Source organism: Pseudochaenichthys georgianus, chromosome 16 (assembly GCF_902827115.2).
Source record: "Pseudochaenichthys georgianus chromosome 16, fPseGeo1.2, whole genome shotgun sequence".
In the NCBI taxonomy this organism is placed as follows: domain Eukaryota; kingdom Metazoa; phylum Chordata; class Actinopteri; order Perciformes; family Channichthyidae; genus Pseudochaenichthys; species Pseudochaenichthys georgianus.
In genome coordinates this window covers 32195578-32222031 of record NC_047518.2, presented here as the reverse complement: position 1 = coordinate 32222031, position 26454 = coordinate 32195578, and the positions used below count along the sequence as shown (strand labels likewise).

General features: G+C 41.8%; 1 protein-coding gene across 3 annotated transcripts in view; it reads right to left on the bottom strand.

Annotated features, from left to right (window-relative positions):
- LOC117460670 (raftlin) overlaps positions 1-24914 on the bottom strand; it is a 139655-nt gene extending 114741 nt beyond the window's left edge. For all 3 annotated transcript variants that reach the window (XM_071205926.1, XM_071205927.1, XM_071205928.1), the window contains exon 1: positions 24370-24914. The gene's annotated coding sequence lies outside the window, so the exon portion shown is untranslated. The remainder of the gene's footprint in view (positions 1-24369) is intronic.
- Positions 24915-26454: the final 1540 nt, after the last annotated feature.

Sequence of the window (26454 nt, the reverse complement as noted above, 5' to 3'; positions counted from 1 at the left end):
CCTGGCGCTGCCACTGGTGGCACGTATGGGGCGGGCCATTCTGCACATGCGTTAATTGCGTTAAATATTTTAACGCAATTAATTCAAAAAATTAATTACCGCCGTTAACGCGATAATTTTGACAGCACTAGTTTTTAGACTTCTCTGTTTCAGTGTGTGTACTCTGTATAAATGCTCTGTAGTTGATCTGACTGAAATTGTGGGACAAGTAATTTGACTGAAACCTTAAAACTGAACTAACTGACTGCTAGGGTTAACTTTGATTTAAACATTTGTAGAATCCTAAGAGCTTTATTGAGTAGGTGTAACTGTATTAAGGGTTAAACTCATAACTTTATAACTTAGGGTTTAATGTAATTGTAAAACCATTGGGCCACTGCAAAGACACAATAACAACTCAGGAGGGAGCCAGTCTAGATTTCCTTTTGAGGGCCACCAGCTGCAGAGAGTTAACTAATTAAAGGGACGTGGCCCCACAGCTGTGAGAACTCAGCAATCAGGTGTCCATTTTAGGTAGCACTTTCCTGGAGCGTCAGCGTCAGACAGACGAAGACAATAGAGTCCTGCTGGAGTAAGACTGACAAAGACAATAGAGTCCTGCTGGAGTAAGACTGACAAAGACAATAGAGTCCTGCTGGAGTCACGAGGGTGGCAAAGAGGAGGCAAATCCTACTTTGATTGAGCTAAGTGTCGCTGGTGTTTTATTTTATTTGGTTGTTTAGCCCCTCATGCTATAATCATGTGTATTTTCTCCATTCCTGTTTATGTGTCTTTTCGCAATTATCACTGGCCCCGTGTATCTCGTAATCGATATAACCGGCCTGCTCTCGTCTATCCCACATGCTCCACTGACATCCAACATCTAGTTTCAGGCGGCCTGTGGAACTGCCAGTCAGCTGTTCCTAAGGCTGACTTCATCTCTGGCTACGCTTCCCTGCAGTCTCTGGATTTCCTTGCTCTCACTGAGACCTGGATTACTCCATCCAACACATCCACCCCATAAGCTCTCTCCACAGCATATTCCTTCTCCCATACACCCAGACCCAGTGGCAGAGGAGGTGGCACTGGTCTCCTGCTCTCAAATGGAGCTTTTCCCTCTTCAAGCTACCTAACTTCACTCCTTCCACCTTTGAATTCCATGCCGTTACAGTAACCCATCCTATACAATTAACCATTGTTGTTCTCTACCGTCCACCAGGCGCCTTGGGGGACTTCTTGGAGGAATTAGATAATCTTCTCTCACACATCCCTGAAACTGGGTCCTCCCGCTGTACTTCTCGGAGACCTCAACCTCCAGACAGGGAAGATAGACGAACTAACATCTCTGTTAACCGCCTTTGCTTTCTCACTGTCTCCATCCCCACCAACTCATAAAGCTGGCAATGTCCTTGATCTCATATTCTCAAGGAACTGCACTACTTCTACCCTCTCTGTAAACCCGCTCCACACATCCGATCACTTCTTCATTTCATTCTCTCTACCCCTTTCCAAACATAACGAACTAATCTCTTCTCATCCTGCACCTGTCCGCCGTAACCTTCGTTCCCTCTGCCCCTCTACCTTTGCCTCATCGGTGCTCTCAGCCCTCCCTTCCTCTGACTCGTTCCAACTCCTACCTCCAAACTCTGCTGCAGAAACTCTCCTCTCTACTCTCTCATCCTCTCTGGACTCTCTCTGTCCTCTCATATCTCGGCAGGCTCGTCAGTCCCCTCCTGCTCCCTGGCTAAATGACGCACTGCGTGCTAATAGAACCGTCCTTCGGGCAGCAGAGCGGAAACGGTGGAAATCCAAACACCGTGACGACCTCCTAACCTATCAGGCTCTCCTCTTTCTCTGCTTCGATCTCTCAGGCAAAAAGCACTTTCTTTCAAGATAAGATCCAATCTTCCTATTCCAATCCCAAAAGACTATTTTCCATCTTCTCCTCCCTCCTGGACCCCCCCAAAGCCCCTCCCCCCTCCTCCCTTCTGTCAAGCGACTTTGTTAACCACTTTGAAAAAAAGGTTGATGATATTCGCTCTTCTTTTTCTGACTCACCTTTACTCACCACTGGGTCACCAGACCCTCCTTTCACCCACACACTGACCTCCTTTCCCCCCTCTCTCTCCAAGTGAGGTTCTTACCCTCATTACCTCTGCCCGCCCTACCACCTGTCCTCTGGACCCTATCCCTTCAAACCTCCTTCAGACTATCGCTCCTGATATTCTACCGTTTCAGCTGCTGCAGATACACGCTTTACAACATCAGGAGGATACGTCCCCAGCTGACCCAGGTTCTGGTCCAGGCTCTCGTCATCTCACGCCTAGACTACTGCAACTCCCTCCTGGCTGGTCTACCTGCATGTGCCATCCGACCGCTGCAGCTCATCCAGAATGCAGCGGCTCGTCTGGTCTTCAACCTTCCTAAATTCTCCCACACCACGCCGCTCCTCCGCTCCCTCCACTGGCTTCCGGTAACTGCTAGAATCCACTTCAAGACAATGGTACTTGCATACCATGCTGCGAATGGATCTGGCCCTTCCTACGTCCAGGACATGGTTAAACCGTACACCCCAGCACTTGCACTCCGCTCTGCATCAACCAAACGGCTCGCTGCACCCTCGCTGCGAGGGGGACCCAAGTTCCCATCAGCAGAAACACATGGGTTTGCTATCCTGGCTCCAAGATGGTGGAATGAGCTCCCATTGACATCAGGACAGCAGATAGCTTACACACCTTCCGGCGCAGACTGAAAACTCATCTCTTTCGACTCCACTTCGAGCAATAGAACTATTAACAAAGCACTTCTATACTAATAAAGGACTGGCTTACCTAAAGCCAGTTGAGTAGCACTTGAAATGTTTTTGCTCTATGAAGCCTGATGTACTTACAGATGTAGCGCTTCATTTCAGACGCCTATCCGTGCGGGTCCGTGATCTGCACGGGGTGGGCCCCTGCTGAAAAGGAAAACCCCCCCGCAGGACTTGATACGCCCCCTTGATAAATAAATGTAATTTTAATTAAACCAGCTGCAATGGATCATGGATCCACCAGGGGGAGCCGTGAAAAGCTGCCACACTGGAACTCATGTGAAATAAACAGCTGATAGATCTACAGGTATCTGATCGGATATTTGTTAAGATCCATATGTCACGGATAGGATCATATTCTGTGCTAAATAAGAGACATGTAATCATTTACAAAACATCACCATGTTTTTATTTAACAAAATAATGTTGTTTAATTCACGTAGGTGTAAGTGCAAAACCATCGCTATATGTTTTTTCATCAGGAAATGCAGCACGGCTCAAACAAACAATTTTCAATCATCATCCTCACGATCATTTAATGTATCATATGTTCGCGAATTGAAATGAATGCACTAATACATGTTACATGTTTAATCCACGTGAGTTTATAACAACAAAAATAATCCCTTTGTTTTTATATCACATCCGACCGGAGGAAAATGCAGCACGGCTCTCACTACCAATCATCCTAATCCCACGGGCAAACAATAATATGTACAGTGTTAATAGTTTACTGTATTATTAGTGTCTAATATTACTGCTATAACAATCACACATTGAGTTGTTAAAATCAGACCGTTTTGTTTTTTTAAACAGTCTGAATGAAACGGCAGCTCTCAGGTGATCAGGTGTGTGTTTACCAGTGTTGGGACTAACGTGTTACAAACTAACGCATTACTGTAACGCAACTACCTTTTGCGGTTACTAATAACGTTACTAGTTACCTATTCCCATTCAGTAATGCCGTTATAGTTACTGTGATTTAAATGGGTGCGTTACTGCGTTACATTATGTGATGGAACTGAACGGAATCTCCCTGCAGATGTAGTTTACAGGCGAATACAGCGATGTCCTCTCACAGCACCATGGAAAAGTGAAAGTAACCAGAGAGGAGTGATGATTGGTTAACGCGGGGTAACATTTCAGGGTAAGCCAATCAGAGACAGAGTTGGGCGGGTCTTGCCTTATGGGGAAAATACACAAGAAGCTTCTCAATTCTTAAATTTCCCCTCCTCGACTCCCCTCCTCGAGACTTAGTCCCGCCCACAGGAGATGCGAGCGGAGGACCGAGGAGGGGAACCGAGGAGAGAGGAGGGGAAGCAGCAGACGTTTAAAGAAATGAGAACTCCTCTCCTCTGAGCGGTCATATTAAAGCGACGTCCGTTCATTATTACGTGGCAACAGCTGCATCAGCTGTCGAGTGTTTTGTCATATTTTATAATCTCTGTTAGATAAACTGAACATTGTTCCCCCACATATTTACTTTTAATTCATTGAGAGTGCGGTATAATGAGACAATACCAGGCTACAGATGCGGGGACACACACACACAAATATATGTATATAAATATATACAATTTAAAGTATGAGAGCACTCTCATAATAACGTAACACAATCAGAGACTGGATATATCCCCCCCTCTCTCTGGTCGCTGAAATGGGGAATTGAAATCACGGGCCAAAAGTTGTATTTACAAGTATTAAAAGTAAGGACACCAAACCAACTGAGACCCGTGTGAGGCCGTGGGCCGTGTACGCACTGTACAACACACACACACACACACACACACACACACACACACACACACACACACACACACACACACACACACACACACACACACACACACACACACACACACACACACACACACACACACACACACACACACACACACACACACACACACACACAGCTCCTAAAGCATAATCAGGCTACAGCCGTTGTGTATTTTATTATGTGAAGCACTAAATGGTTTTAGAAAAATATCGCCTCTTTGTTTGTAGATATCTACTAAACTAAAGCAAATAAAGAGAGTAGGCCTGTTATACTGAGTGATATACATTCTACACACTGCTCTGCTTTCTGCAAGGACCTCACAGCTGTTCTCTCTGGAAATATCACAACGCGATGAAAGCAGTTTCTAAAATAATATCCAGGGGATGCATGCAGAGCTGTCATTGGCTGAGATAAGTCCGGCCGTGCGTCACGCCTCCACCGTTCCCGGAAATGTATCCGCGGAAGAACCATCAGTGTATCCTCGGTTATAGCTCCTCCAGAGAGCCTCCTCAATGCTCGATCCTCGGGCTGAAGTCGAATAGTCCATTTAGCTTAGGAACCTTCCTAAAGGAGTGAAATGACCCGGAAGTCCCTCAGTGGCAGCCATGATAAGTGCTGTTCGAATTCTCTAGAATGATGAGAATGATAGGAAAGGAGGTTTCAAACTTCATTTATAACCTCCTTTAGCTTAGGAACCACTGGACCTCCCTAACCGACAGGAGAAGCGAAAATGCTGCCCCACAATGCCTTGCAGCCGCAGCATTTGCCGTCACTCAACAGTCGGCCGTTCACGGAAACAACCGATTATGACCGAGAAATTATATCATGAAAGTTACGGTGCTTATTAAGCATTTTAAAACATAGGTGGTAAGTTGCCAAAGTGCTTTGTTTTGAACGTTCATCAGTATTATAATCAAAAAGAGAAATATGAACGTTAGTTTTTACTGAAATGATCAAGTCAACATTTCACAGTCTTTACTGAGCTGCAGGCCCGGTTCCAGAACAAAATGACTAAGGGTGCAACTGAGATTAGAGAGGGTGCAGTGGTAAAGTGCTATTTTTATAAGTGGGGAGTGGACCTAACACCCTCAGGGGGGTCCGGGGGCATGCTAAATGTTGAAGTTAAATGCATCAATCTGGTGCACTTTGAGAGCAAAATGAAGAGATCTATGGATACATCTCAACACCCATATGAAACAGAACTGTAAGCAGATTTACTATTTCTTTATGGATATTTTACAAATCACTCCCCTTTCAAGACCGAAATGTCTGCATGCATAGCAGAAGATGGCATATTTTTTTGAGGAATATTCCAGTCAATCTCTGTTGTGAAACGATGAGCTGCAAAATGAGCACCTTACCCCATTGTACAGGCGAGTTGGGTACTTTTTTTAATATACCTGGGCAGGTTCTGTTTTGCCGAGGTCCTCTGGCACTTGCGGGCCGCCGAGGGGTGGCAGTGTTTGGGGCAACGAAGAGGGCGAGGCGGGAAAAGCCGGCGAGTCGGGTGGGAGGACGTTAGTGTCCACGACAGTGGCCGCGGGTAACGCAATGTCCCCATGATCTGAACTGTTATTACCTGCAGTAGATGCAGTGTTGCTGCTGGCGATAAGGGCTGGTTGTTTTAACAATTTTCTGATGTCCATCACTGACTGCTGTGTAAGCACCTTGCAGATGACGAACGCGCAGGGGCACAGGTCACGCGCACCTGACATAATAACGTTACTTACCGTTTAAATTGACCAAATAAATGCAGCAGACAATGTTATTTAACCACAATTAAAATTTATTTTATTTCAACTATATTCTTCTTATTATTACTACTATTGTTATTATTGTTATTATATATGTAATATTTTTCACTTTTAATAAAAAAAAAAAAATTCACTTTTAATTTTTTTAATGAGGGTGCATAACAACTCAACTACACCCCCGTAGAACCGGGCCTGCTGAGCTGTGTGGAGTTTGTTCAACTTTTAAAAGATGTTTGAATGGTGATGTACACTGTGATAGATGTTAAGGACTAACGTTTATAATAAATACATTTGTATTGATTTTAAGATCTTTAGTTCATACAATCATACGTATTGGGATCATTGGTATTAATGTGGACCGGAGGGAGAGGGTGACGAGCATAAGTTTCACCTTCCTTTTTTATTTCAATTCCAACTTTGGTCATGAAGAATATGTTTCTCTGTTGTCCACGTTCATAAAGCAAAGCAACAGCATCAGAGCACGGTGCAGAGTCTCTAGATGAGTTTACAGTAGTCTCTCGTTCTTATTAAACATCCATGTTGTAGTCCGCTGTATAGAAAACTGTAGTTTCCATAGTTCCCCCACAGCAGCAGACGCACATTCATGACGTCCGCCGGCGCATCATAAACACGTCGGATAGTGAAACGTCGGATAGTGAAAGTGAAAGTATATTCGGATTCTCTAAAGTACCGCAGTCTCTTCTCCTAAGTCCTTTTGATTTCTCCTGTCCACTATCCCTTAACCTCGTGACGTTTCACTCAGAGGTCAAGGAATAGACGATAGGGTTAGAACTTAGGAGCTGATCTTTGGATTATTCGACCGCAGCCTCGGTCCTCGGTGTGCATTTAGAGAAATGAGACGTCCTTCAAAATGGAAATTTGAGTATTGAGAAGCCTCTACAGACACACAAACACTTGCTAACACACACATACACGGCAACGCTCACCACCAGCACACACACACACACACACACACACACACACACACACACACACACACACACACACACACACACACACACACACACACACACACACACACACACACACACACACACACACACACACACACACACACACACACACACACACACACACACACACACACACACACACACACACACACACACACACACACACACACACACACACACTATGGCAGATGCAAGTATCAGCGAGAGCAGCAGCGCATTTACAACTTGGAGATATAACCACTATTTTCAATTTGTGGGGATAAAGGACGCACAAAATATTATGGTCAAATGTAAACTGTGTGCAGGACAAAAAGCATTGTCCACATCGAATAACAGCAATGCCAATCTCCTGAAGCACCTAACTAATGTAGCACATGAGGCTATAAAACCCCCCACCGTCTCAACCACCGGCAGTGACCCAGATGGAGCAACACCATCTAAACAGCCAAAAAACGATTTTTTTAAATCGCCACATGTCACCCAGAGTCAACTAAACAGATTGATTGCTGAAAATAGTTTGTTTGTCTTCAGTGTCAGTCTGACAGTTTATTATTTATCTAATTGTTACTGCCAAAAGAGTGTAGTTCTTGTTTAATTGTTACACTGCCAAAATAGTGTAGTTGTTGTTAATGTGTACACTGTGGTGATTGACATTATTCACCCACGGATCTATGGGTTGGGGTATTGTTCTGCACGGACATTTTAGTGAACCGGACTTCCTGTTTCCGCCGGTCTTCGCTTCCCGGGAATGAAGTTGTGTACAATGGTTTTCAGATGCTAAATAAAAGTCTAGCTTGTACCTTTGATACCCCGCCTCCGACTCCCATCTCTCGGCACCACAACACTGCCAAAAGAGTGTAGTTGTTTTTCAAATCAAATCAAGTTTTATTTATATAGCACATTTATAAACGATTTTGGTCGAGCCAAAGTGCTGTACATATAATAAAAATAGCCTACAGTAGAGACACTTTACAGCAAATACAACAGCACAGATTGTTTTAGTTTTTATTTCATATTGCACTACTTAGAACTTGATTGTTGAGGCTACAATAAAGATGCCTGCTTTATTGTTATTGCACAGATTACAGGTACTGTGAGACAACGAAATGCAGTTTAGCTTCTAACGGTGCAACAAGCAGTAAAGTGAAAAGTAATGTACACAATCTACAGAATAAAATATAGAATGAATTGAATGATGAATAAACAGTGAGCTTGGGTATGAATACACTAGCAGCCTGTGAGCAGTATTAACAGTGTGTATGAATATGCTAAGATATATAAAGTATGAAAACGGTAAGCAGTGCAAGTATAGTATAAAATATATGGATATTAATTTCATGATAAACATTGTGGAACAATGATGAAAATGTGAATGGAAGTGGCGACGTAAAACTGACACAAAACAACAACAAACAAAAATCTTTTGAGAAGCCCCCACCCTCCATGTTGCCTGTGCTGTATGTTGCAAATTCTTTGTTTAAAACTAATTGGCCATCGGAATGTGTGGAGTGACGGAGCGTCTACACTACAGCTTCAAAAAAAGCTTGGAGCTGGGCGTGTCTGTAGCTTGGGGATTTTATTCAAGCAACGCGGCCAACAACCAATCACATGAATCTCCCGCCCCCGACATACAAAGCAAAAACCCCCGGGGATTTTATGCGAGCAATATATATATATATATAAACTCCCCAAACAGGCGAAAACCTACCAGTTTCACCCACTGTCTCTGCCACCTCCCTACATGCCTGGTTCCTCCGGTTTGTATCCCGGTAGGTGAAGAGAGTCTGGTCATACAAAACCGGGTGATTTGCTACAGCGATAATTAGTTTCTCCTCCAACTTTTTTTTAAATATAGAAATGAACGGCGGGATATCTCTCCCAGCTTAGACGCGGTTTGATTGGCTACGGCTTGAGCTGTCAGATTTTCCGAAACGGGATTTGATTGGCTGGCGCTGGCTACTCCGGCGTCTCCAGCGTCAGAAGTTGAACAACTTCTGACGGCGGAGACGGACCGCTATGCTACCCACAATTCAGTTCGGCGAAAAAGCGAGGCAACGTGACGTCACCCCATTCAAAGTGAATGGGCAGATTGGAGTTGTCGACGCTGTAGTGTGGACGGGCCGTAAGTCTCCAAAGGGGGAAGGTCACATTCCACAGCTCCCCCCCCCCCTCCTGTGATCTCCCAACCCCCAGTCTGTAGGTTTGTGTTCGCAAATGTCAGTGTTAATTTTGGCAGCTGTTTTTGATTTAGTCTTAAGACGAAAATGGTTATTAGTTTTAGTCACATTTTAGTCATTCCTATCCTTCGTAGTTTTAGTCGACGAAAACTCAAAACGTGTTAGTCTAGTTTTAGTCGACGAAAACTCAAAACGTTTTAGTCAACTTTTAGTCGATGAAAAATTACATTTTAGTCAACTTTTAGTCAAAACGTGTCTCTATACTCTCTGAACGCTCCGTCCCCGGCAGATCTCTGTGTCCGCTGCAGCGTGTCTGTTAGGCCCCGCCCCCCGCACACAGAGAGACACAGGGAGATCGCTCTTCTGGAGTGAAGAGAGCGGAAATAATGATATTGCAAGTCAGAAACGTAAGATGCATTTTGACAGACAAGATGGACACTTAGGGGAAAATATGCTGCATTTTGAATGTCCGATAGTCCACCATTAACACCTTAGTCCCATCTCGTCTCGTCAACGAAAACTAAATATACATTTCGTCATAGTTTTCGTTATCAAGAATCTATTTTTAGCTCATCATCGTCTCGTCTTAGTCATGTAAAAAAGGTTGTTGACGAACATTTTTCGTCATAGTTTTCGTTGACGAAATTAACACTGGCATATTTAAACTGTCGCACTTTCTGTTATTTCTATCGCGCATTGCCGGTATGAAAGGGTCTGTGCCGAAAATATCAAACATTTAATAAAAGTGAAAAACAATGAACAAGACTTAACGTATTCATCATAATTAATTATATTTATTCCATTTGGATGTAGGATTTTTGACTTTGTTTAGAGCAGTGCTTCTCAAAGTGTGGTCCGCGGACCACTGGTGGTCCGTGAGCGCCCCCTAGTGGTCCGTGAGTATATTGGTAAAATTTCACATTTGAAATAAATACATTTATTTAAGTTTTTCGCACTCTCGCGGGAATATCTCCGCAATGGAACGAGCTTAAGTTTCGATTGCATGATATAGCCCAGATAAGCACCTTCATCACACATATTGCCACTTGTTTGTACAATTTTCAGGCGATTTGTAAAAAACGATGTGTTTTTGGATATTTGTGGAGTTAGGTGGTCCGCGAGTGTTCTTTTATTGGTTAAGTGGTCCTTGGTATGAAAAAGTTTGAGAAACACTGGTTTAGAGCAGTGATCTTCTCTGCAGCAGAGAGCTAAGCGCTGTCAGACCGGACCTAACCCTGAAAAGTATTATCATCTGAAATTAATCATTATGTTATTAATATTAAATACATATAAGTATTTTTACAACTTGTATTTAGAAATACTCTGTTGTAATTATTGATGCATAAATGTGTTCATCCATTCAATGTGGCATGCTATAATGGGGTTTATGTATGATATTACTTAATAATACAATACATTATAATATATGATATGATAATTATATTTTAGTTTTATTCATTTCTTATTACATAGTTTCTCATTATTATTATTTTTATCGCTCATCTTATTTTTGATTTTATTAATCTGTGTGAATCTTTGCTATCCTGTTTTTCACTCTTACCCTGTTGTTGTTTGAACTACTGAATTTCCCCACAGGGATTAATAAAGGTCCATCTTATTTTATCTTCATGTATAAGTTGATTTACTTCAATCTACTGTACTGTGTAAAAACACCCCAACAATATTACAAAAAATATACTGCATAAAGCAAACTATATACTTTATTTGATCTAAAACATTGATGTTTTTTCATTATAGTAACCTGTGAAAACCATAACAAATAAGTCATTAAATGCTACAGTATTCAGCAAACACAACCGCAGAGTTGCAAACATTGCAAACAGACTAAGTTCTACAACACCCAGTTGTCTTTGTGTATTTGTGAATGAAGCGCCATCTCATGGTTAAATCCTGTAATTGAACAAATGGGGAAATTTGGCAACGCCCTCTAGCAATTTGGCAACACCCCCAGCCACTGGGATCCGCTGGGCTTTTGACTGGGACACACCCATGTGAGTCCTATCTGGAGTGCTACATCTGTAAAGGGTTTATGAATAGTTTGTAATTCATTTATTAATTAGGTTGTGAACACTTTATAAATCATTAATAAGCGTTTATAAGACATGAGATAAACAGGGCAACTGTGACCGGTTGCTTGCCAAATAGTGAGCCCACATTTATCTGTACTGCTAAGCCTTATTAGAAAAGGTCGTAACTCATTAATACATGGGAATGTGTTTTACAATTTACAAGGCTCCCTTTTGGCAGTTATAAATGTTAGTAACTCATAAATAAATGGTCATAAAGAGATGCCAAGAAACATGAAGATGGATGCAGTGTGCGAAAAAGTACACGTCCCACCGTCCGGGACGTGTTATTTACAATATCGGACAAGTAGATCTTTCAATTGACTTGTCCGGCGGACAAGTGACGTTTTTCGCCCTGATTTATTGACAAATTATTGATACATTCAGTTTACAAAAGGCAGAACTCATTCGCAAATTGTACGTGTCCGCCATTGTTCGTTTAGAAATGTTAGTTTCGGTTCTGCTTGTAGATTCCTAAGGAAATGCATCTCGCCGTTTTCTGTACAGTAAGACGGGGGTGGGGCGGAGCGGGGTGGGAAGTGTAGCACAGTGGCAGGGTTGGGAAGCAAAACTCGGTTCCGAGTAGGAACAAATAACAATTGTCCGGTACCGGGAATAATAAGAGTTGTGAGGACAGGAGGCGAGGCCGAGCCCCGCGGACTGCAGCTCTCTCATATGCTCCGTATCAGCTGATCGCTGCACTGTGCAGCTCAGCGTCTCTCTCTCTTTCTACACACAGCGCATCCGCTGCCTGTTTGACAGCCTCATCTTTGTCAAATTTTCTTATGTTCTTTCTCTAACACGTAATGAAGGTTATTAAGCGTTTTAGCTCCTGTGTTGTTAATATTGACCGCCATTTCCTTTATGAAGTGAAGCAGCCTCCCTGTCTGTGTCCTCGCGCTGTCCTCACATCCCCGGACCCCCAGACTCGGAGGAGCACAGGGATGTCAGTATTGTTTATGAAGCAGGGTATAGAAAGTACATTATTGAAATGAAAATACTATTTATTTACTTTTACAAACAGTGAGCAGCTGGGCAGCTGCAGCATGTGTATTGCAGGACATGTGTAAGCGTGCAAGCGTCTTTGAGTTGTAGAAAAGCGCTAGGCCTATAGGCTATACATCTAATGTGTCATTATTATTATTATTATTATTAGGTTATGTCCTATGTGTTGGACATGTGTGGTTGGACTTTGTCTCACAGGCAGGTTGCAGTGTAACATCAGAGGAGACTGGGCCAATTGTACATTCTCAAACTGCACCACTTAGAACTAACTAAACAATGCAGAGATTATTTTTATATAATTGTATTCAATAACCGTAAGAAATTAAACAGTATGAAGTGATTTGTAAATAGGAATACAGATTTGACTTAATATTTTCATAAATATATTTTTCTCCCAGTTTGATTTTTACCCTCTCAAAGAACCGGAATCGAGAACCGAAAATAACCGGAATCGAAAAGCAGAACCGGAATCGTTAAAATCCAAACGACCTTATGTGTAATGCAGTAAAATCTTACGGCTCACTTACGTTGAGCGGTATCGTAAAAACCGTGGGAAAATGTAAAATACGATGACGAAGAAGAAGATTCCAGTGGCCCCAATTTTTGTCCATTCTGGACAAGTGAAAAATGTATTCAGACAAGTAAATTGCCAAACTCACTTGTCCATGGACAAGTACTCTCTAAAAACTTGTTCTCACACTGGGATGGGGGGAATCAACTCAGTGAACAACAAATACCAAGGATGTTGGCTGATGAAGAAGACGAAGTAAGCTAGGTAGCCAATATAAGGCTTAGTCATCTTGCCAAATAGTGAGCCTGTGTTGATGTATGAATACTATGTTAGAACTGGTTTATAAATGGTTCTTAATGATTAATAAAGTGTTTACAACTTAATTAATAACCTAATTATAAACCATTTATGAATCCTTTATAAGGGTAGTCTTATTGTAAAGTGGTACCCTTTTTCCTTATAATATGCAGAGAATGAATGGGGAACATTTTATTTGTATTTTCTACTCTTTTTGTATTCACATTATGTGCAATGCCTTGTTTTAACGTGCTGTGGTGAAAACATTTCCCCTTTTGGGATCAATAAAGTATATCTAATCTTAGACGAGTATTCCTTTAAGTCTCCATTTGAGAACAATACACCCCCAATAGAAGGTCAGGTAATAAACAAGCATGGGAGACTGTAGCATCATTGTTTTAAAGATTTCTGTAACTTATAAAGAGTAAGTGCACCACTATAATACTATGCACGAAGCAAGTATTTTTTAAAGTTCTTAAGTTACGTTTTTACATCATTGCAATGCACACTGATCAATATTTTCAATTAATAATTTTCTGGAGAAACATTTATGACACAAAGCTTTATATGAGCAGTGTTGTGCTAGTTACTGAAAACCAGTAACTAGTTACCATTACTAGTTACTTCATTTCAAAAGTAACTCAGTTACTTTACTGATTACTTACACCAAAGAGTAATGCGTTACTGTGAAAAGTAACGTTTTAGTTACTTAAAAAAAGGGCTCCCATTATATTAATGCCCTTATAGCCTTCATTTCAGTACTGTTATTGCATTGGAGAATAATACAATCTGTTGATCAACTTGACATGCATTATATGCAATCTGGATAGCATCGATATTAGCTGGCTTTACATATTCTTTCTCCAGGTAGTTGGAAAAAGTTTTCCGTTTCATATGCCGTGTGCCGCCCGGACATGCTATCATGCTAACTAGCTCCCTGAAAGCGGGTGACTCCACTGTAGCAATAGCCTGCATGTGTTCTACAACATACCGTGCAATGGCTTTATGGACTTTTCCCTGACTAGCAGTCCCTTGGTTACAATCCAGCCGCTGTTGCTTAGGTGCAGGTGGAGGTGGAGTGGCGTCGGCTGAGTCTCTGTGGTCTTAGCTACTAGCTTCGTCCCAGCATGTTGTTTTTGCAGATGTTTTAAGAGATTTGAATGACTGGATTGGGCAGTAGATAGGCTCTTTGACCCGCCAGGACACAACTTACATTTAACTAAAACGTTCTTTTCTTTGTGCTCGACAAAAGTGAAATAGTGAGAATATCTCCAGGTGGAGAAACTAGACTTGAGCTCCGCCGCCGCCATGATAGTCTTGTTAGTAAACAACACAAACACGCCCACAGCCGTTTCCGCATGTGACACAGGAAGTATTTAAGTACATTTACTCAAGTACTGTACTTAAGTACAGTTATCATCTCTGTTAACCTGGCTGTTGACTATATAAAAAAACTAACGCAGTAACGGAGTAACGCACCATGTAGTAACGGTAACTGAGTTACTGAATTTAAAAAGTAATGCGTTAGAGCAGTGGTTCCCAAACTTTTTGTGCCCAAGGCACACCAAAGGACAAGTAAAAATCTCAAGGCACACCTATTGTGCAAAATAGCCCTTATAACACGTGTTATCACTGATATCATGTAAAATATCTGTAAATGTGCATAATTATTTACTAATGCCAAATAAAATGTGAAAAAGACAACTATATTACTCATGAAATATTTATTAACGAAATATTTCAGAAATTAATTTGAAACGTTATCAAATTAGGCTTCATCAAAGCAGCAACACACTCATTTAAACCAGACAGGTCACAACATTAAAAATGAGACAAAGGAAATTCAGCACAGAGAACTGTCAATGCAAGGAAGCTGCATTGTCCATGGTCCTGAACTACAAATTATAAATGTAACATTTCAGCAGAGATGGGGTCGTTACTAAAAAAAAGTAATATATTACATATTACTTTAAAAGTAATAAAGTAACTCGTTACTTTACTCGTTACTTTACTCGCAGGGCCGGCCCGCCCCTCCCTGTAAGCAGATCACGCAGACTGCTAAAGTTTCAAATGTTCTCTTTAGTTCAGTTTCCATTGTCACATAAGACTGATCCAGATCCTGAATGTTTTCCTATCTGACCATGGCTGTCCTCTGTCTCCTGCTATCTGTATATTTTGTGCAGTCTATCTCTGCTCACTCTGTTGCGTCGGCGTGTTCTCCTGCGTGTTGGCCATGTGTTGCACTGGAACCAGACACCGCAAAGACTTCAGCCGAGCACGTACGAACTGCGCATGCGTGAGTGGCAATAACTCTCTTACCAGCAGGTGGCGGTAGTGTGTATTCGTCATTCAAAACAGGCAACAACCGGAAGACAGAGAAGAAGAACAGACTGTGATATAAACAAACAACAAATAGCGTGTGCGGTATCTCCACCTTAGCATGTGTTCTTTGCAGGTGCTTGTTGAGGTTTGACGTGGTGTTTACAGCAGTGGATAACAGCTTCTGGCCTGGACACAGTTTGCACCTCACCGTCACATTCCTGTCTATTCTTCGGATGAACTCAAAATAATGGGCATACCTCCACCCCTCGAGTTATCGCTGACTCAGCCATGTGTATGCAGCACTGCACGTGGAGATGTGGACGCGCAGATTACGTACATATAAACCTACAAAGTACTGATATAGTAAATTACATTTTTTTTATTTTTGTGTAGTTGTATATTGCAATAATAACGTATGGTCAGTGGCGTTTCTATATGTACAAAAGTGGTGGGGCACAAAAAACTCAGATGTCTATATATAAGCTTCTGCGGAGAGGTTCATGGCTGGTGAGGCACTGGCACTGACTCTTCAGGTTTACAAATATATTAAATCAAAATATAATATTATGTTCAAAAGCTTTTTTGTCTGATGCTTCAATTACTTTTAAACAGACAGTTCAACAGAAGGATACCCAAAAAAATGTAATTTTATCATTTAAATATTGAATTGTTCTCTCTTAGTAAGATCCCATTTTCAGTAAAATTGCAGTCTTACCTTGACTTGAAGATGAAGTCCATTTGCCTATCCCTCTGGACAAACATCTCTATTACTTTAGCTACGTTTCCCACAGATCTTATTTTGAGCTATTTTCTAAAATCCTATGGAGAAATCTCGTTGCTTTTTTGTGGAGGGAAGCCATGCGCAGTTTACTTCCTGGTTTTAGGACGCCTCACTGCAGGGCTGAAGTCGAATAGTCCATTTAGCTTAGGAACCTTCCTAAAGGAGTGAAATGACCCGGAAGTCCCTCAGTGGCAGCCATGATAAGTGCCGTTCGAATTCTCTAGAATGATGAGAATGATAGGAAAGGAGGTTTCAAACTTCCTTTATAACCTCCTTTAGCTTAGGAACCACTGGACCTCCCTAACCGACAGGAGAAGCGAAAATGCTGCCCCACAATGCCTTGCAGCCGCAGCATTTGCCGTCACTCAACAGTCGGCCGTTCACGGAAACAACCGATTATGACCGAGAAATGATATCATGAAAGTTACGGTGCTTATTAAGCATTTTAAAACATAGGTGGTAAGTTGCCAAAGTGCTTTGTTTTGAACGTTCATCAGTATTATAATCAAAAGAGAAATATGAACGTTAGTTTTTACTGAAATTATCAAATAAAGTCAACATTTCAGTCTTACTGAGCTGTGTGGGGTTTGTTCAACTTTTAAAAGATGTTTGAATGGTGATATACACAGTGATAGATGTTAAGGACTAACGTTTATAATAAATACATCTGTATTGATTTTAAGATCTTTAGTTCATACAATCATACGTATTGGGATCATTTGTATTAATGTGGACCGGAGGGAGAGGGTGACGAGCATAAGTTTCACTTTCCTTTTTTATTTCAATTCCAACTTTGGTCCTGAAGAATATGTTTCTCTGTTGTCCACGTTCATAAAGCAAAGCAGCAGCATCAGAGCACGGTGCAGAGTCTCTAGATGAGTTTACAGTAGTCCCTCGTTCTTATTAAACATCCATGTTGTAGTCCGCTGTATAGAAAACTGTGGTTTCCATAGTTTCCCCACAGCAGCAGACGCACACAATGACGTCCGCTGGCGCATCATAAACACGTCGGATAGTGAAAGTGCATTCGGATTCTCTAAAGTACCGCAGTCTCTTCTCCTAAGTCCTTTTAATTCTCCTATCCACTATCCCTTAACCCCGTGACGTTTCACTCAGAGGTCAAGGAATAGACGATAGGGTTAGAATTTAGGAGCTGATTTTTAAACTATCCGACTGCAGCCCAGCTCTCTCGTCTCCTCTTCACACACCACACTTTTCGCGGCACACGTACTTACAGCCAATCAGCTCTGAATTATGTGAGATGACGTATGGTGGGGATGGCAGCACTTTGCCCCTATGGTCATTATTTTTTGCCACACACATTAAATAGGAAATACTCTGAGCATGCGCAGTGTAGTTTTTGCAGTCACCGTTCACTTAGACAGTCAGAGGGAGGGGCAGGATCAGGTTTTGTCCCACATGGCTCTAAACAGCTCAATAGGCACACACTGTAGACACTAATTAGAAGAACACATACTAAAACAGCAATGTACAGACGAATCAGATGATTAAACATGATCTTAAAATATATTTTATATATTTTTTAATTTATTTTTTGCATTTTGTTGTAATCATTATTTTAATACTTTCTGCTGACACTAGGTGGGGCTGTGCCCCACCTGCCCCTAATGACCAGTCGCCACTGCGTATGGTTGTCACAAAATCCCACGGCACACCCGGACTTGCCTCACGGCACACCGTTTGGGAACCACTGCGTTAGAGTATTAGTTACTGTAAAAAATAACGGCGTTACAGTCCCAACACTGTATATGAGTGAATCAATTATTATGTGAGAGGCCCTGAAACATTGAAGATGCCACAGAAAAGCTTAACATTTGTTTTGGGAGACATCTGCACATTTAAACCATCATGCATGCTGCCAACAAGGAGGTCATGGGAGCCAAAGGTGGAATTGCTTTTTCATCAATGTTTTTGTTGTTGCTTTGAATGACCAAGGACCATACATAGGTGCAAAGCATACAGGCGGGAAAAAAATGGAAGATGAGGTTGTGATGTGTGAGGCAGAGAGAACAGGAGAGTAAGCAATAATGTCTGTCTGAGATTCTCTGCCGTTTCAAGGCTCCGGGTGGCTCCAGTACGTTCGCTATGGCCTCGGCCAACCTCGTCTCCATGTAGTCTCAAGGCCCGGGTACAGTCCCTACACACACATACACACATCGAAATAGCTATTGCCATGGGAACCAACCCCTCTATGACTATTCCTTTCTGGGGAGAATAATAGGCACCAATCTTTCTCGACGTCTCCCTCTTTCATTGTCAGTGTCCTCCTTTCATAAGCTCACACCCCTCCTAATCACCAGGGGGCTCATTTATAAAGGGATATACGCTCAAAAAATGGCGTACGCCAGTTTCTACGCAATGTTTGCGATTTATAAAATACTAACTTGACGGGAAAACATGCGGTCCTCCACGCAAACTCTAACCCATGCGTACGCACTAAGCACAAACACGGGAGAGACGAGACACTGCGAAACAGTTGGCAGAAGGAAGAATGCAGAGAATATGTGGAAATAATACCATAAATAAAATGTTACCTCTCATTTATCATATATGAAGAATTCATTTTCAAACATTGATTAAAGCCAATCTTAAAATGATTAAACAAACGCCTGTTTGAGACTCCTCAGTGCACACAAAAACATAACTTGGAGAAATAAATAAATACGGATATGTTATTTAAAACCACCTCGAATATGTTGTGTTAATGTTATAACATGTTTTCTCATAAATGATGCGGTTTTGCATTTCTATAGGTTGTACGATCATGGTTTTATATACTACCATGTTTAATCATGTTTTATGCCGTTTGCTAAGACTTGATAAGTTGCTCATAAAACACAGGAGGTATGGAAACTAAGAACACCATATGTGGTAAATTGTACAGCTAATATAACACAACACATTAGTTGTATTTCCTCTAACTGGTGGATATAGAGTTGCTGCGGGGAGGGGGGGGGTTGAGATGCACAGGCTGCAGTGGAGACGCTACGCACAGCTGATCGACAGCTGGGACACAAACCACCAAATACGAAAACATAATTCAGATCCAGTCGTCATGACTCCACTCCGGAGGGTTTCCCCGATCATTTCTTACAGTTTCTCATCAAGGGGGTGTCTCCTGTCCCCGGTACAAACACACTGCCTGAGGAAGGCTATGTGTATTTATTTTTGTCATTAACCTTTTTCGGACCACTTATTTATTTATTTTGGTGACGATCCGACCTCCATGCTGCTACTCTGGTTCAAACTGCATCCACCAAACAATATGATTTATCTCGACCTCCCCAAAATAACCAAAATCTGACACGGTGTGAGATGTATTTTTTAGCTGTTCTGTCGTCATTTCCTGCGATCTTCTTCATGCAGTCAGTCAAATTGAATGAATGAATGGCGTTTCTTTGACTATTTATAGGCAAATATGGGCGTTACGTGAAGCCCGCAAAAGCTGCACCGCATTTCGAGTCGGTTGTGATTTATAAAGGGAAACGCAATGTTTGGTGAATCGGAAAATGTCTGGAAATGTCTGTACCTATTTTTTGGATTTCTACTGGTAAGCAACCATCCCACGTGAATCCTACGCACGGCGTTATAAATGAGGCCCCAGGACTTGCTTCCCTTTTCTCCTCCTTCGTGTGCAGGAGCAAACATTCGTGTCATCCTGTTTACCTCCTCTCCTCTCTGCATGTCTTTGACTGTCAACAGTCTGATTTGTTATGCAAAATCTATCCAAGCTAGGATTTGTACAGTTCTCACAAGTGAGAAGCAAAACATGATCTCAACCCTGACCTTCACAACGATGGTGTTGGATGTTTTCAAACTGCAGCCAAAGAAACACAAAAAGAAAAACATTGTAGGAAAGCAAGAAAGAAATCCTTTGATTGATCTTTTTGTAATTGTTCTTTAAAACACTGGTTATCAAGAGAGTTTCTGAGAGTGACTCATTGCTTTCTGTGAACTTGCTCCAGGCTGGTCATTTTTTGTTAAAGCCAGCCGAAGCCAAGTTCTTAGGTTTTCAGACAGCCTATCGATATGTCCGTGTTGAACATTACCAAATCAATACTGCTGCAATTTTCTTGACCACCCATTACAACAGGAGTCAATTTGCCTTATAGAAATATCAAGGGGGATGTTTTTTTTAATTTTCTTTAAACACAACCGGCTGAATATTGGCCCTTTTGTTTTCTGTCTTGCCAGGAAGATGTATCCTAATATGCCGTCTCAGTTGTAGGGCATTGCAAGAGGATTGAATTATTAAGTAGTTTTGGAAGCATGATCACTGTCACCTAGCACGGGAGTGAGGGGAAATAAACTTTGCGCCTTTAACTAAGAATTATATAGGGAAAAGATGTGAGACTTTCAGCGGAGGCTGGACTCATGGTGATATCCTGTCGTGAGAACTGCAAAACTCACACCATTATCTACAAAGTGTCTCATTCAGCCATATTTACTGCCCACAGTTGATATTACTGCCAATAATGAAGCCGAATCAAAATGAAATTATGCCAGTTTTATTTAAAATGCATCCAACAATATAAAGAACTTGGAGTTAAGCCCTGTACATCTCTTAAATACAGATATCCCTTTCAACGTAATAAATATATATTGTCATAACCTAATGTTTGTACTTTTTGTACACAGGAAAAGTCTCCTTAACTTAAGTCCCCTTAAGGCAAGTTATTTTAGAATCAAATCCTCCATTTGTTTATATTTCATCATGTCCCAAATGTGAAGCATATGGAAATGTTTTTCCAGCATCCAACGGGCGCTGAACCAAATGAGAGTAGAATGAGATTAAGATGGTTTAAAAATAACTACCTTTCAATTAGATGCACCCTAAAATGTTTTGGTATTTTGTGTGCCTGTCTTTGGGCACATACATACTCAGTGAAGAGTACACATTATGGTTTACACCATCCGACTCATGCCAATTACCTTAATCAAATTTCACACCTCACAGGGGGATTCTCTGGGCCCAGATCAGATAGCAAACATAAGTTGATTAAAATACATGTTTGCTAAAAGACTGGAGCGAAGGAAAATCAACACAGGCTCGGAAAAAAGATAAACCGCAAAAAAAGGAAATCGGATAGAAAATTAGTTAGGCTGTTCACATACATTTTTGGAGATATCATACTGAAAAAAATAAAGCACTGCATACTGTATTCACAATTAGCTGTACGTTTTGGGGTCATGTGTTTTAGTATTAAGAATCTCCAGTAAAGGAGTAGAAATAACGTTTAGTTTAATCGTCATAGAGATTACTCAGTCTGAAAAACATTGTTAAGAAACCGGATGTCTGTGGCTTGAATGAATGGGTGTTGATGAGTCAGAAAGACCCAAGTGCCATTGAGTTGCATTATGGGGAATGAAGGTAGCAGTGATTTTAGAGCTCAAACCATTCTAGAGACTAAAAGTAAAGATAGTTTTCCCTCCGTTGCTTCAGTTCTGTTGTAGACCCCCCCAACCTACTGTATTACAAGCCCAGTAAATCACTGTAATATCTCTGTAAATGCTAGTACATCCTAAATAGAGGGACACGAGCTTCCCACCAAACATTATCAAGTAATTTTCCCTTCTCATTGTTAATAAACCATAACGTAAAAGCTTTTAGCACACTAGGACTACTGTTGTAAAGGTTAATAACTTATTATAAATGGATGTTGGTCACTATGCCTAGCAGGCCTTTTCTGAGGGTGACTGATGGAAGTAACATCCCATTAACCCCTATTGAATTTGGTTGCCAGTATATATTTCCAATAACAATATCTCAAACCAGAGCAAATAAAACCCAAATTACCTCAAAGGCAACATAGGACTTGAGGTAATTGAGAAAATGGCTTTTTGTGTAATCTGGGTGAATTTGCCCTTTAAGGTTTCTTCACCCTTTGCCCTGTGTTATGATTCCCTTTTCGATGTGACTTTGGAGCGTAGCGAGGCCAAACCACAATCGCTTCCACATTTCCAGCAGCCAGTGTAGGATACAGCCATTTGGGGTTAAGGGTTTTCATGTGTGTGTTCTATGTGTGTGTGTGTGTGTGTGTGCACGCTTATGTCACGCAAAAATTCAGCATGTATGCAAGCTCACGTGTGGTTATGCATGTGTTAATTCCATGTTACACATATTCACACATTTACCCTTTGATATGCTTGACATACAGCACAAGGCTCTTTTCCCCTTAGCAATTTGTTAACAGTGGGCTTTTGCCAGTGACTTATACACTTTAACTGTGTGTTTGTGTCTTTATTTGCATTTTGTATATGAAATGAAAATGAAATGTAATGCATGTTCTGTGGGTGGGTTTTACATCTGTTGGTGCCTTTTTGTCTTACATGGTTGTGAGCCAAAAACATGTGTTGTGTTTCTTTTTTTGTAAATGTTATGCTTTTCTTTGTGTGTGCGGGAGTTTGTGCAAATCATGTATCAGTGTTTGTGTTGCTGCCCATATGCTGTTTGCCCTTTAGGTAACCTTTTGTAATGTTTCTGGATGTGTGTGTGTGTGTGTGTGTGTGTGTGTGTGTGTGTGTGTGTGTGTGTGTGTGTGTGTGTGTGTGTGTGTGTTTTAGACAGCAGACAAACTGAAACAGAGGCAACTCCTGACCCAACAAAACAGCAGAGTTATCGCAGCCCGATGGTCCAGAGCTCACCAGCTGGAACTAATTAACAGCAGTTCAGTCAGACTGAGCTCACTCACTCACTCACTTTCTCTCTCTCACACACACACACACACACACACACACACACACACACACACACACACACACACACACACACACACACACACACACACACACACACACACACACACACACACACACACACACACACACACACACACACACACACACACAGACACACACACACACACACACACACACACACACACACACACACACACACACACACACACACACACACACACACACACACACACACACACACACACACACATTTTTCTACCCTCTTCCCCCGGCTTTTGCTCTCTCTCATGCCCTCGTCTTCTTCCTCCCTGACATTCCCCCGCCCTTCCTTCACCTCCTACCATCGCTCAACTTGTTTTTCCCTTTAAACCTCCTTCTCTCGTTAATGCACGCATGCTTTGGTGAACTCATGGACCGGAGCAAATACTCTCAGCATGTACACATCCACTACAGACAGACAAGGATATAGCACACATGCTGTACACAAGAAAACACAGACAGGAAAACCCATACGTTTACCCTTCATTACTGTACAGTACAGTACAATACAGTAGCTCACAAAACACACACTCCCCTTGCTCTCTCCTCACCAGTGGGAGTGGTGTGATACTGTAAGCCGGACACATCTTGAAACACTGTCAGGGTCTATGATTGGATCCAGGTAGACATTGTTGGCATTCTCTGCCCCGCTCTGTACCATCCATCATGCATGTGACTTAAAAACAAGCAGACCTATTGATGTGCATGATGATTAGCCAGAGTTTGCTTGGGAGCACGTGAATGTGTGTGTGTGTGTGTGTGTGTGTGTGTGTGTGTGTGTGTGTGTGTGTGTGTGTGTGTGTGTGTGTGTGTGTGTGTGTGTGTGTGTGTGTGTGTGTGTGTGTGTGTGTGTGTGTGTGTGTGTGTGTGTGTGTGTGTGTGTGTGTGTGTGTGTGTGAGAGAGAAGTAGCAGTGGATTAAGGGCTTGTAGTCTAACTCACGGCTCAGAAGCCAAACTTGTGGCTTGCGGCATCTTCTAATGAATCAACTCTGTGGTAAGCAATTGCCAACATGCAGCACAAGTTTACAGTGGCTGCTGTCCAGAGAATCAGGTGAGCGTTCAGTCAAACATCTGTCCCCAAGTTCAAATTCATACACATGTTGTAGGCTCTGACAAACAGGAAGCAAACTTACCTGTTTCACAAATCTGGTTGAAAAGTTCACTGCTTGGAAATGAAGGCAGCAACTTGAGCAGAGCTTCCAGCAGAGAAACGCATTCTACTTGGTGGGAGGAATGGTTCAGATCCTGTCAGATGAGCTGACTGCTGTGGAGCTGAATGGCTTAAAGGAAACACAATCCTCCAGCACACAGCAGACAAACCAGAGCGTCTACAGGCACAGCAGCAGCAGTTCCAGTGGTTTGCTTCTTCTTCCCCCTCGCCAGCAAACAGAGCTAAAACACACTTGTAAGCTTGGTGTGTTTAGGTCATGCCCAAAGTATGCCTGTGTACCGATGTTCTGCAAGCTCAGGGAAACCGCATCCTGTCACATATTTACCTCCCTCCCCTGTCTCCCTCCCTTTTCTCTCTTTTAAATCTATCTTTCTATGTGGTCTTGCTCTTTTCCTGTGTCTTTCTCTCGCTCCCCTGTGATTGTCTGAAGCAACTGAGCGCTCTGACCCAGCGTCTGTTCAGCACAGCCTCTCTGCCTCTCTGTCTATCTCTCCAGCAGCCGCACCAGTTCCACTCGGCTGACTGAAGAATCCATCTGAGGAGAGGAGGGGGTAGAAAAGAGGGGAGGTGAGGAGGGGGCTTTCGCTGGGAAATACCAGAGTTAGAGAGAGGTGGTAGAAGGAAGGGGAGGAAGGGTGACGGGTGTTGTTTAGGGAGTGAAGGACTTAAAGAAAGATGGGGCAGACAGAAACACAAATCAATAGTTTGTTTGAGAAAGAGAGATGGAGAGAAGTAGACGGAAAGCAGAAGAATGCTGTGCCATGGCATATAGTCAATACACACACACACACACACACACACACACACACACACGCATGCTTTGTGAATGCAATTTTTCAGGGCTGGTGATGAGTTTGACTAAAAAAAAGAGTAAAGGGTTACAGATGTGGTGTGAGGGTGTATTTGTGTGTGTAATCCTCAATACTTCACTGCTCTGTAGTGGTAATAAATATTTTAAATGTCCAGGTCAGGACCCCCTATGGCTCTGTATTTATTATTTAAACCAGTTTGTACGAGGGACGACCACTCTGGTGAAACACCACACTTCTGTTACATAAACTGTGATTTCCTATACAGCAACAACTACTGCTACTTAAGGGACAACAACAGCTGATCCATGTCCTTACAGAGCATCATCGCTTGAGGCAAACACAAATCTGCCTCACTGCTGACATCAGGATACAGTTTCCGTCTCTGTCATTAACTCTCTGCAATGCTTAAAATCTATTGATGGACACAGTAAATGACTGTATGGTTTGACCCAGGTTTGGCCTTTAGTGCTGACTGCGTTGTACAGAATTCAAAGACTGTTTTGATTGTTAAATATTTATCAGCTGTAGAAAGTACAGCTACAATCAATCAACACAAGACACAAGACTACATGAATCGAAAAGGGATGGCTTGTAATGAGAATTATAACCCACATCTGGATTCCATTATATAAAGCGTTTTAGTGTCTTTCAGGTCATTGTATTGGTTTAGTTTGTTTTGGTTTGGTTTTAAGCCACATGAAGGCAGCCGTTTTCAGCAGAAAAGACCTGTTAAATCCAACGTACACTACCTGACAAGCAGCACGTTTCTGACTATTAGACTTATACACCAGCTAGTGAGCATAGCGGAGATTATTTGCTGGTTTATCTCACAGTACTTAATTGAACACATTTCAAGTTCTACCTTAACGTGAGTACTGAATGCATCACATCCAATTTGAATCTTATCATGGTGCAGTTTCTTTTTAGATATTTCTTTACAAAGACGAAAAATATAAAGATGTTTTTGATATCATTTAAAGTTAAAGGTGCTGAATGAGCATCTTTTACAATGGTGACTCTTTTAGCCTTGGTAGCTATTGGGAAACAGTTTTGTTTACGAAACAATACATCTGAATAATGCAGCTGAATAACAAGAGAGACAAAGGGGGACTTGCCTTTTGATGAGTTTGCCATAATTACTGATGAAGAGCCTCACATACTGTGATTAGAATTACTAGTCTTTCACACAATGTGCTCATGACATTGGGCTCTTCTCAAAGTCATTTATCGCCTGA